Here is a 12802-nt window from a genome sequence, read left to right on the forward strand (position 1 = left end):
CATGACTGAAAGCAATTCAATTAAGAAACTAAACAAGTCTGATTAAAATTTGAGTTGGTCCAGAAAGCTGTTAACTAGTTATCATAGGCAGCTCTTGAGCCAAAGAATCAAAAAACATGAAAATTATTACAGATGGGTGAATATTTAATATATTTTAAATCATTGAATGGTGCTACTGGAAAAGATGCTTGGTTATTGCTGGTAGGGTTTTCTGGATTGTTCTTGGCTCTTTTGTAGGTAAATAGATGGCACTTGGTTTCCAAGACTGTCAAATGTAATGCTTATGAGCGCGCACTTCATTTAAAATAAAGTTTGGATTCTGTTTTTTGTTCTGTATTGTAACTTAGCTTTGTCAAACAACTTAAGACAGTGGGGTTGCATGGGGTACAAAGGAGGGCAGAACTTGGCCTCTAAAATGTAAGTTCTTCCTGTGGTGTCTTGGTGAAGCACCTAGCGCACTGGGGGCATTATAAAAAAAAAAAAAAAAAAAAAAGTATTCATGCCCGTTCAGTCTAAAGAAGTGAAGGCAACAAGATGTGCTGGAAAAACTCTTAGACTGGAAAGAGATTACTTGTGTGTGAGAGACCAGGTAGAGAGGCATTGTTTATACTGAAGAGGATCTGAATGTTACACAGGATGAAATGGATGACCTAGAGGATTGGAGCAATAGAAATAAGATTATTTTTCAATAGCTGAAAGTGCATGGTTATGCACTTGAAGACTAACTTCTGCTGCAAGTGGGGGCTTCACTATTGAAAGTGACAGATGAAAAAGACCTGTGTGCGTGGGACAGCTGGTGGCTAATAGTCTTCCTGCAATATGATATGGTTGCAAAAAGACACATGCATCCTAAGGCTGCATCGGGTGAGGTATTAATATCATTGTACAAGGCACTGGTAAGACTTCATTGGAATATTGTGTATAATTCTGGTCATCCATGTTAAAGATATTAATTCAAACTAGAACATGTGCAGAAAAGAGGCCCTCGTTCTCCTGATCCTAGTAGCTATCGTGAGAGGAGACTAAAAACTTTGGCATGTTTGGCCTAGCACAATGAAGGCTGAGGGGAGATACGGTTCATCTCTATGAATACACCAAGAGGGTGAAGGATGACTAAAGCTGAAGGTCAGTGTTGTCACAGGAACAAATGGTATAAATTGGCCAAGAATACATGTAGGCTGGAAACTGAAATTCTGATCAGAGGAGTGAAGGCCTCAAACCGGGAAGGGAGGGCATGGAAAAGGTAATTAGTTTTAAGAGAACTTGACAAACTTGAGTCTGACTGCATGATGGGGATTTTGTGGTAGTGGGGAACTAAGCTCAGCAGGCTCCAAGGTGCCTTTTGGTTCATGGTTCCTAAAATTTCATGTGTTCGCTTCAGCCAGTCGTGGGAGTCAGGAAGGTATTTGTTCTACTTTGTGTGATTGTTCCTATCCATTCCAATATAGGTGAGTGCACGCCACTGTGCATGGTTCCCGGAACTTTTTTCCCCTTAGCAGACCCCGGCTCTCATGCCCCCTGGAGTGCTGCGCACATGCTACAGTACGTGAGGCACTGCCGGCCCCTCAGTTCCTCCTTTCCGCCCGTGACCGTTGCATGGAACTAGCCTTGCTCTCTGCAAGTGCCATTCCCCTTTGTTATTCAAAGTACCTTAGCTTTAAGTAGTTAAGTAGTGCAGTTTAGATAAAAGTCCCTCAGGGACTTAGTGGCCAGGCTATGCCCCGGCTGCCTGGGTTTAGCCACCCCCACGATCGGTACCTTAAGTGCCTGGGGGGAGAGCAAACAGGAAAGACAAGTGTAAGGTATGCAGGGCTTTTAACCGTGGGCTCAGAAGGTCAGGGAGATTAGGTTAAAAGCCTTGCTCTTATGGAGGCAGCACTCCACCCAGCCTCTGAGCTGTCCCACTCCACCTTAGCATCGAGCATCATCTCGGTGCAGAGGGCACAGCTGGCACCGGACTCAACTCGGCACCAAGCAGCAGTGCCGATGAGGACTAGAGCGCGGACACTCCCCTGCACTGTGGGTATGGGCAGGGTCAGGAGCGGAGATGCAACAGCCATGGCCCATCAAGTCCTCTCTGGTGCCTGCATTTCCAAGCAGGGAGCCTCCCCCGACTCCTGGGAGTGGGAGAGTGCCCCTGCTGACACTGTCGACACCAGAGGTTCTCAGGCAGCAAGAGCCTTGTTGGTCTGCCTATGCCACCTCCGCGCGCCCCCCCCCTTTCCACAGAGGGAGAAGGGGCTGGTGTCCCGGGGCAGCTCGTGTGGGGTCTCCCCCCCCCGAATGGTGGTGGAGATCCCTGGTATGGGGAGGAAGATTTCCTGCCAGATGGTCACCAGGGGTAGAGTGAGGATGCTCCCCCAGCAGTCACTCCAGGTCATCTTCAGTGAGCCGGCCTGCTTCGACAAGGGATGCGGAGTCTCCCTCAGTGCCAACGTTGTTCCCCAGCACCAGAGGCAGCACACGCTAAGAGGCAGCACCAGTCGAGGTGCGTCAGGCGATGCTCGGGCTCCTGCTCCAGATCTCTGGCACCAAAGAGTTCGCCAGCACCGAGGCGGTGCAGAATTCCAGTTGCTTTTAGAGGACCCTGCACCATGCAGGCCCTGATGCAAAACCCAGTCACCAGAGTTAGGTTCTGCACCATGGATTGTGGAGCGGCACCAGTCTCCATGAATGAGGGGTAAGCGGTGCCGCTGACTTTCTCGGTGCTGAGGCTCCGGTACCGAGAGCTCTTCGCAGTGCGCCTCCGTCCTTGGGCTGCCCATGGTGATGGAGGTGGTCCTCATCGTTCACCATGTTGGAGGTCGCGAGACCCAGTCCCTGGCACAGTACAGCACCTGGGGCCAAGAACAGCCATGGCACTGCCTGTCTAGAGGCTCAGGGTCCCATGGGGGAAAACAGTCGTCGGGACAGCCAATGCCCCCCACAAGGTGTCAAAGCAGGTGGCAGTCAGCCCTGGTTTCACCCCTGGGACAATGGCCTTATTGGGCCACACGGGGCATCCAGATGGGACCAGGGCTCCATCCACCCTGTCAGCAGGGGTGCAGTCCATGCCCCCGACACAGGAGAAGGCCCATAGACACCGCTTCTTGAATGAGGAGTCGGACCCCACGGAGGACCCCTCTATGGTCCCTTTGGCAGGCAGGGGAGCACCCGCAGGATGTCCCTAGGCAGTCCTCTTCCCCCTCCCTGGCTGAGACAGTCTCACAGGACCACATGGTGCCACTGAAGGATTTCAGGGCGCACCAGGGACTGCTCAAGAGGGTGGCTTCTAACTCAGGACTGGAGGTCAAGAAGTTAGTGGAGGCTGATACCCTCTTTAATGTGCTGGTGGCAGCTGCCCCAGCAAGGGTGGCCCTACCAGTCCACAATAGGGTCCTCAAAATTAAGGCAATCCCTTCCTCAGGAACAAAGACAACAAAAGGTTGGGATTTGGTTGGGAGAAAAATGTATTCCACAGTAGCCCTGCAGTGCAGGACTGCCAACCATCAGGCCCTCCTGGGGAGCTGTAATTTTAAATGGTGGGACTCCCTCAGGCAGTTGCGGCTTGGACCTGGGGCAGGGCCTCAGCATCCTTCACCATGATCCTGGATGAAGGAATCACAGTGGCTAGAGCAGCGTTCCAAACATCCAGTGATGATGCTGAGTCAGCGGGTAAGGCTTTAGCCTCCACCTTCTTCCAGAAGGAGGTGCTCATGGCTGCAACCCTCAGGCCTGTCCCAGGAGGTGCAGCAATCAAGCCAGGACCTCCCTCTATGGGTCGGCCCTCTTCTCCAATCAGACCGATGTGAGGTGGCTTGGTTGGAGGGACTCCAGGGCCACAGTTTGCCCTGGGCCGGTACACGCCTCAGACTCCCAGGCGGTGGTCATGGCCCCAGGTGCAACAGCGACCAAGACCTCTGCCTAGGCCTTTTCAACTCTACAAAAGAGGGACAGAATTGGGGGGTTTAGAGGACGGAATCAGCCCCCAGCTCGTCCTCAGCCCCCCAGCAAGGGCCCCCCATGGGGTCGGGCAATCGTATGAGACAGTTTTGATGGTGCGCCCGAGGGTGGTGCCCTACGGCTCTCCTGCATCCACCCCGCCCTGTCCAGAACAAGTTAAGGCCTTCTACCCCATATGGGCAAAGATTGCGTCGGACCGTTAAGTCCTTGGAATAGTCTCTAGGGGCTACGCTGTACCGCTCCCCCCCCCCCCACGAGCAACTCCTCTTGCAACACCTTCCTCCACCTAGAAGTGTGGTTATGGCTCACCAAGGCATTAATGCTGTCTGGCTTTGAGGCACAGTGTGCCCCACTATCCTTTGCTTTAGACACTCCCTGACACATTTTCAGAATACAATTAAACCAATAGATCAGTAAGAACCTCCCTTAGCCCAATAACTAGCATCATAATCTAGTCACTAAAGACACAGGACTGATATCTATGGTCTCCCAGAGTCCTTCCTGTCCTTACATTTGTGTATAACCACATTTAGGTTGTGGAACTTCATATTTGTGAATTATAGTCAACCCCCTTTTCTTGGAATTTCCCAGCTCTGTTTAGTTCCCAGCTATTTTAGATACATCTAAAGATGCTAGTTATTGTCAACAGCTGGTTACAGGAGAAAGCAGGCTCAGTAGAGCGGAACACCACCTAGTTCAAAGCTAGCTGTGTAATATAAAGCTAGGTTAGCTACTTTATCTATTGAGAGAGAATAGATCTAAAAGTAGACAATGGAAATGAGCTATTCTTACTTTCTACGTGCTTTGTATCACAGCTTGGTGTGACACCACTAGACTGCCATACTGTACGCAATCAGAATCTTGTTTATTGCATGGCAATTATGGAGAAACTCTTGCTAAACTACTGATTTTAACAGGCCTCTGTATTTGACACTCTGATCAATGATGGGATACTTGTAAGGCACCTGAAAGTATGGTTATGGTTAGAAAAGTAACAGAAAACATTCCCTTGTACATTTCTCTTCATCTGTCTGGAAATGGAAGATACTAGTAAAAACCAATACAGTTGGCTTTAAAGAACTGTAATGGTGTTAGTAATAGACTGCAGTAGGTGGAAAGAGGGGGCCACACAACCCAAAACTGACAGCATAAGACAGCAAAATCTGGCACCTTTCACCAGCAAAAGACTTTACTTAAATGTCAGAAAAGAGACATGAAATCTAGTTTTACTGAACAAAACAAGTAGCCAATGTGACTATGGAAGAACAAGCCTTATTCTCTTGTACCTTTCTATACTATCAAATTGCCTAAGGGTATGTTTACATGGCAAAAAAATCCCACGACAGCATGTCTCAGAGGCTGCACCTCTAGAGTTGGGCTGGCTCGATGGCACTAAAAATAGCTGTAGCCTTTTGAGACTGGTCTGGAGCTTCAGCCACTGAAACCCACCCCATGCCATTTAGCGTCAGAGCTCGAGTTCCAGCCTAAACACAAATGTCTACCCACATGGTCCTAGAACACTTGACCTCTTCAGGTTGTTTTGTGTATTTCGTGTTTTGCCTTATTGCCTAGGTTGCTGTAGTAACAGAGCTTAGCTTGTTCCCATAGCAATAGTTAGACTACTAGAGGATAGCTCAGCCAGTCCTGTCTGGTTCTAGTGTAGTTCAGTCAAGACTTTTCAGGGGTTTGCATCTCTGTGTTCCATGCTGATTTCTCTCTGAATAAAAGTACTTTCCAAGGATTTAACTTAACAGTTTTTATGATCTATTCATTCTTCTGGATTGGCATACATTATAAAATAGGAAACATCTTGCTTGCTTTGTGGGAGATGAATTAAAACTAGAACCATTTATCAGGCGACTAACACTCTCTATGGGTGGATAAGACACCACACAATTCAGAACCAGGAACAGCACTTAGGTTTCCTGCTTCATGACCTTGGTAAGTCACTTTGGCCCAGATCCTCAGAGCTATTTAGGCACCCAACTGCCATTGAAATTAATGAGTGCTAAGTACCTTTTGAGGATTTATACAGACACTAGCATAATTGGACCCTGCTCTCCAGTGGGCTTCTAAGTGATAATGTCATGCAAACATCATGACCAGTTCTGAACTTTGGGACATGGAGCTAAACAAGTTCTGCTACACAGCCATAAAGCAACCATTGTATAAGGTTGCATTATGGCTGTTTAAAAAATATTTATCCAGCTGTTTAAAAAAAAAATTGTTTAGCATAACAACCAAGCCTTTATTAAAAACAAAACACAACCCCCAGCAAGTGGAGATTGTTATAATTACAGAAACAAAGGGATGATCTGGGGCACGGGTAGTGGTGGCAAATTTTCAGGCAGGTACATAAATTAGTTTTTAAAAGTACAGTCAGTCTCTCTCACACACAGATCATTGTAACAGTTAAAGATTGTGATGGAACTATATATTTATATGGACTTAATAGGTGTACATCCTCACTTGACTCTTTGGTTTGAAAATCCCAGTCTTAAATAACACAACCATTTAAAAAAAAAAAAAAAAAAAAGAGGGGGGGGGGAGGGCAGAATACACTCCCCCGCTCCCCTTTCAGTTTCAACGTAAAGAGTTGTGATTAAGGGCCAGATCTGAAGCTTATTGAAATCAATGGAAAAACTCTTGACTACTGTGGGTGGCTTAGGGTGATGTGGTATACTGAGGCCTATGCAGTTTTAATAGTAGCCCATAAAGTCTATGTTTAAAATTTTATTGACTGGAGAAAACAGACTAATCTACATATCTGTTCCTCAACTGAAATAGTTACTTTTTCTTTAATTTGGAAATGGCCAAACAAATTTTTAAATATTTTGGTCAGAAGTTATTGGATATGTGATATTTTTGTCTGGGTTATTTAATCCAGATGTGTGCACATCAAGTAATTTAAGAGTTCTGTTAAAAGACAAAAATATATGTGGCAAGAACACTTTTGAGGAGACATTGGAAAAAGACATAACTTTTCAAGTCCGAATGGATGATTAATTCAGATGCCATCCAAAGACACTTAAGCAGATGTGGGAACATACTTTCTTAGATTTGATATTCTATTTGTGAACATGCTATATTGCTTTGTATAGGGCAGCTCTTTTGAAAGCCCTTTAAGGGGGAAAGGACTTAAAGGAAATCACTAGCTTTGAGTTAGGAAATGGAAAGAGCCGATAAGAGATCAAATATGGAAAAGTGTGTGTGTGGGGGGAGGAGGGTGCAGGAAGATTGATAAGATGAATAAACTAGATCTAAAATACCTGTGTAGCTTCAGAAAGATGTTGCACCCTCTTATTCCAGGTTCCAGTCAGTAGACTTCTTAAGAGTCAGTCACATAGGCAGCCTTGTTTTGGAGTGTCCAGGACTCGAAGTAACATTTGAATTCACAATATTTTGTTTTAAAAGAGTCCAGGCTTACTACACTTACTATAAATATAAAGCCTCTTACTTCCTAGCAATCCAGTGTGCCTATTAATAGTATCCCATTGCAGCCGGACTCTGTTCCTATCCTTCGGTTTCTCTGAGATGTGATTGGCGTGGGGGGGAGGGCAGCAATGTGTGCACTCCTCTAGTTCTGTGGCCCTCTTTAGTCTCCTTCCTTGGCCCTGTCCCTGACACATTTTGCCGTGCTAGAGGCTGCAAGGTGGGGTGAAGTTAGACCTTTGTGCTACCCAAAGGATCCCTAAAACTGGGTAGATGTCCTATGGCTGTTTAAATTAGCATGGTGGCCCTTTGGTACTGCTGGAACAGTGATGTGGAATAGGCCCTTTCCTGACTATTAAAGTCGTGGTGTCAGTCTGTTAGTCTCTAGGACCTGAATTAGTTTTGCATCCTTATATTGTCATGAGAGCTGTCCATAGAACTCTAGCTGAAAGACTTCTAACAGCTTTGGGACTCATGTCCCTATTAAGACTGAACACAGGCAGGGAATGGGTGTGATCCTTTGATCCTGTTGGCTGGCCCTGGCAGTAGGCAGAGCAGCTGGGGCCTTGTTCTAAGTTACCTTGGTGAAGGATAAGCACAGAAAAAAATCTGTTCTGTCCCCTCTTCCTCTCAGCACACCTCCCCTATGCCATGGGGAGGCGGTGGGGAGGGGAGAACGGAATGAAAATACTGCCACAGTAGCATGTTTTGCTTGCTCCAACAGTTGTACCCCAGCTATGGTCAGAATCACTGGGTGGTGCAAAGCGAAGGGAACAGATTAGAGTATTGTAAATGCTCGTGTCTTTGGGAGCCACAAAGATCTGGAATATCACTGGGGTATCCTGGTTACCTTGAGTGAGGTTGCTCAGGCAGAGAGGGATCATTTTCTTGGCACAGAAGGCATTTAATTTATCCCAATAGCTATACCTATATAGAACATGACTAATCTAAATTATGCAGACATGTTTGCATGCTGTATAACTAATTCAGGCTCATGTAGGATGAGATTTGCCCATGGAGCGGAGGGCCAGCACAAAGACCTTCACATCACTTAAACACCTCATAGGGTGCTGAGGATCTGTTTGGGGGCTGTCCTGTGTAGTCCAGTGCAGAAATCCACAGTGGGCACAAGTAGAGTCAGAGGATCAACCTTGATCCTGTGAGACACTCTTCGACTAAAGCTACACACATGCAGATGAGCAGCCCCATTGCCTTTAACTTCCTCCAATCAGACTGCTCTTGTGAGTAAAACTACTTGTATACTGAAGTGTTTTCACAATTGGGCCCAAGGTCTGAAATCGAGCAAACGTCATTCATGACCAGATTTATGCAATCTGTTCTATCCCTATACCTGATGTATGGAGACACACCATGTGTACTGGTTAAATAGGACTAGGTAGGGCAAGCCCAGCCGGGCTAAGCCTTACTCTTTATATTACATAGTAGGACACTTGCGTTCATTGCATGACTGTACATAAACAGTCTCATTTTTGACTGAAAGTCATTAATATTGCTATCCACTTCTAAAGCTTTTTCTCTTTTTAAAGAGATGTGAAGGAAACTGAGTATCTTGAACTGGCAATTTCCATGTTTTTGTGATATCAAGAGTATCATGCTTTGTATTTCTCTAGTGTCCCATTAAAATGTAGTGTAGAATTGTTCTTGATGAAAACATTGTACAATATTGTTTTGCTGATAAGAGTTCATAGGAAAATCTTAGTAATGATGCATCTAATTTTGTTTGTTCTGCTAGATTCTCCAATGCTGCTTTTACAGAGTGAAAACTATATCTGCCTATTATGGCAAGAATCTTGAAAGGATCATTAAACTTATGTTTACAACTCAAAATGGCCCAGTGTCACCAGCTTTTTTGAAAACTAGTTTCCAGATGTCAGAAATGTTGTCCACATGCTAGCTATTGCACAAACAACTGAACTCTGAGAAACTGCTTGCTGCTCTAACAGTGACTTCAACTGTCACAGAAAAATGTTGATAAAATACAAGGGCTTTCTTTGAACCTTACTTCATCCAACCTCTAACATTTTATTTGAAATGGGTTCTGGTTATGCAGCAGTAATCAATGCTTATTTTAACAAATGTGAATGCTTTTTATAGTTGATATCAAACCCACATATTCCTGCAACTCAGTCAAATATTATATAGACATGTAATCAAAATTACAATGTTTTGGCTTTCTCTTCTGGCTCTTTAACAATATTCAGTATGTATACTTGTATATACATTGAACTAATAATCTTGGCTTTACAAGCTAGGCACCTTTTATTTAAAAATAAATAAATAAATAAAAAAATCACTATCTTTCAAGTAGCTGGATTTTCAAAATTTTCCAAGGACCCCTCCACTGAAAAACTAAGCTTCTCAAGTTGGGCATCTAAAACTAGAGATCCCAAAATCACTAGTCATACTCACAAATCTTGCCCTATATGTTTATTCATAGAATAATATTTATTGCATTGGGTTTCAGATGATATTACGGATAGCATATTTGTCTCGGATATCATGTTGCATGACACCATAATGCTCTCTGGAAATAATTGGAAGGGCAGTAACTGCCTTTATCACTGGACTCCTCTAAGGACCTTGGCTGAACAAAATCCCCAAATAGAATGTGTAGTAGACAGATGGAGTCATCTGACTTCACTTGCTGAGTAGATGAGGATATTTGAAACAGACCTTGGTACATACTGAATTCCCCTGTTTCGTTCCAAGACTAGCCAGGAAGCCTTTATCACAGAACTGCCCCCATGGATGTCCATTGGTGCTTCTGAGTAAATGACAGACCACTGTATCAAAACTTCTGAGAGGGTTCGGATACCAGCCCAACTGAAACCAAAGGTGGTGAGCCAAATACAGAGATTCTGTAGGCCAAACAAATTTGGATAAAGCATCCAGCCCCAAAAATGAATATCCGGATATTTTAGGACTCACTGTTTAGACAAGTACAAGCCAAGGCCCCAGTCTTCTGAAGGAATGCACAACTGCAAACCCTTATTTCTGCATGGATTTGCATTCATTTCCATACTGGGGCCCAATGTCACAATGGTGTTAAAGGGGCAAAAGTAAGTGGAGAAACTGACAATACGGAGTCCAGGGCACAAGTGTTCAAAAATCATTACCAGAACCTAAAACAACATGAGACCTGGTTTAAAAATTGTGGCTTTTTTAAGTGGGTTGTTCTTATTTGCCTTCTGGTTTCTGAGCCTTTTGGCTGCACCTGCTTTGTGTTCTCAAGCTTTTCTCCACAACCATGAAGCCTAGAGACTGCATTTTAATGAAATGAGTGCAGCTAAGATTCTCATGCCATCTCTTCTTTGCAGTGTCTGGTGCTTGAAGAAAACCCTCAAATAATGTGAGACACAAGCTGTAATCACAAGAGTTGGGAACACTGTGGACTCACCATTTCCTTGTGTGTAGATTAATTTAACTCTAGTTGAGTGCACACATCTGGGTATTTGATGTTTAGTGATACATATCTGTGTATATACTTATTACAATAAGTGACTCTGTACAAACTCTGATACAAGACAACCACTACGTTCCAAGGCCAGAAGGAACCACTGTGATCATCTGGTCTGATCACATGTAATAACATAGGCCATACAACTTCCCCAAAATAATTCCTACAGCAGATCTTGATTTAAAAATGTATCATTCACCAGAACCCTTCCTAAATTGTTCCAATGGTTAATTACACTCACTATTTTATCCTATGCCTTATTTCCAGTCTGAATTTGTCTAGCTTCATCTTTCAGCCATTAGCTCATGTTATAGCTTGGTCTACTAGATTGAAAAACTTTTTTTATTTAAAAACGAGAATCCTGTAGCACTTTAAAGACTAAAAATATAATTTCTGCAGGCATAAGCTTTCATGGGCTGCAACCTACTTCATCAGATGCCACGTTGCAGCCCATGAAAGCTTATGCCTGCAGAAATTATATTTTTTAGTCTTTAAAGTGCTACAGGATTCTCGTTTTTGCTGTATACAGACTAACACGGCTACCCTTCTGGAACTTTTCACCTGTTAAGTGTGTTTCCCATGTATAGACTGATCAAGTCACTCAATCTTCCCTTGCTAAAATACTCAAAGAGCTCATTCACTACGTCATGTTTTCTAATCCTTTAATCATTCTCATGGCTCTTCTCTGAACCCTCTCCAGTCTATCAACATCCTTCTTGAATTGTGGACACCAGAACTAGACACAGTATTCCAGCAGCAGGCACACCAATGCCAAATACAGAGGTAACGTGACCTCTCTGTTCCTACTTGAGCAAGAACTTCAGCAGAATACCAGTCTGAACGACTGCTTGCTTGCCAAGGTTCTCTTTCAAAAGCAAGGCCTCACTTCAACTATGTCCATTGCATGATATAATGGGAAATTTGCTAAAGTTCATCCTGTAAATGTTTTGCTGAGTAACTGCAGCTTGGAGCAATTTCACTTCTATTCTGAGTTTGCACTATTAGTGAAATGATTTATAAGAGGCAGATGGCAAGCAATTGTCATAAATCACACTTGTATGTCAGGTCACTGATGTTAGGTCACGGCTTATAAAAATGGCATTGGGTTACTGATCTAATTTTGTACTGGCATACAAATCCATTTTCAAGATGTGCTTTTTCAGTCATAGTTAATAGTCAAATGGAAAAAGGAAACTTTTATAGGTCTAGAATTGTTCCCCTTTTAATTTCAACTTAATTTACCTTCTAAATACAGACTAATTAGATGGCTTCACAAGCAAAAAAGGACAATGATGCTGGCTAAAAAAAGACCATGGATCTGTTTCTCACTAAATGCTGGGTAACTCTATTGAGTAGAATTGGTGAAAAAAGAGAATGAGGCTCTTGGGTTTTTTCAAGAGTAAGTGCATCTATTCAATATGATCTTTATAGTTCAATACTGAAAGAAACCAACTGTCTAGTTCTGGATCGTCAATGAGGCAGCCACCATTTTATGTTGAGTTCCGAATTGTAATGAAAAATCAATCTTCCTGCAGAACAAAATTCTGAAGCTTTTTTGAAAAAAACATTTTGTTATAAGAAGGCTGAAATAATTTTGTTTTTAACTTGACTATTACACATTATCATAAAATGTAATGTAAACGTCAAAACGCTTTGATCATTTCTATTATATTATGACAGACGTCATATCAAATAGTCTGAATATTTTGCTTTATATCAAATTATAACTAGTCAAAACAATGAGGTTGAAATGAAACATTTTGGTTTTTTCACTGAAATGTTTAATGAAATAGATACATTCCCAGGAAATGTATCTATCTGTCGTCTATTTGATTATCTGACTTGTCAAAGTTGGTGTTTGGGGAAATGTGGGTTTTTGCTCCATCCTTTCTGTTTAAGACATCTACAACTCCTGTCTGTAGGGCAGTTTAGACTTAACCAAAACCAGAA

At 43.5% G+C, this 12802-nt stretch overlaps 1 protein-coding gene and 1 long non-coding RNA gene across 3 annotated transcripts in view; one reads left to right on the plus strand and one right to left on the minus strand.

Annotated features, from left to right (window-relative positions):
• Positions 1-7339, minus strand: part of HAAO (3-hydroxyanthranilate 3,4-dioxygenase) — a 152813-nt gene extending 145474 nt beyond the window's left edge. Inside the window, exon 1 of the mRNA XM_067565058.1 lies at positions 7212-7339. The gene's annotated coding sequence lies outside the window, so the exon portion shown is untranslated. The remainder of the gene's footprint in view (positions 1-7211) is intronic.
• Positions 1-12802, plus strand: part of LOC137164290 (uncharacterized) — an 84674-nt gene that overhangs the window by 34882 nt on the left and 36990 nt on the right. The gene's annotated exons all lie outside the window — the stretch shown is intronic.

This window comes from Emydura macquarii, unplaced genomic scaffold (genome assembly GCF_026122565.2).
Source record: "Emydura macquarii macquarii isolate MOO-44397 ecotype Brisbane River unplaced genomic scaffold, CSIRO-AGI_Emac_v2 contig_2676, whole genome shotgun sequence".
NCBI lineage: Eukaryota > Metazoa > Chordata > Testudines > Chelidae > Emydura > Emydura macquarii.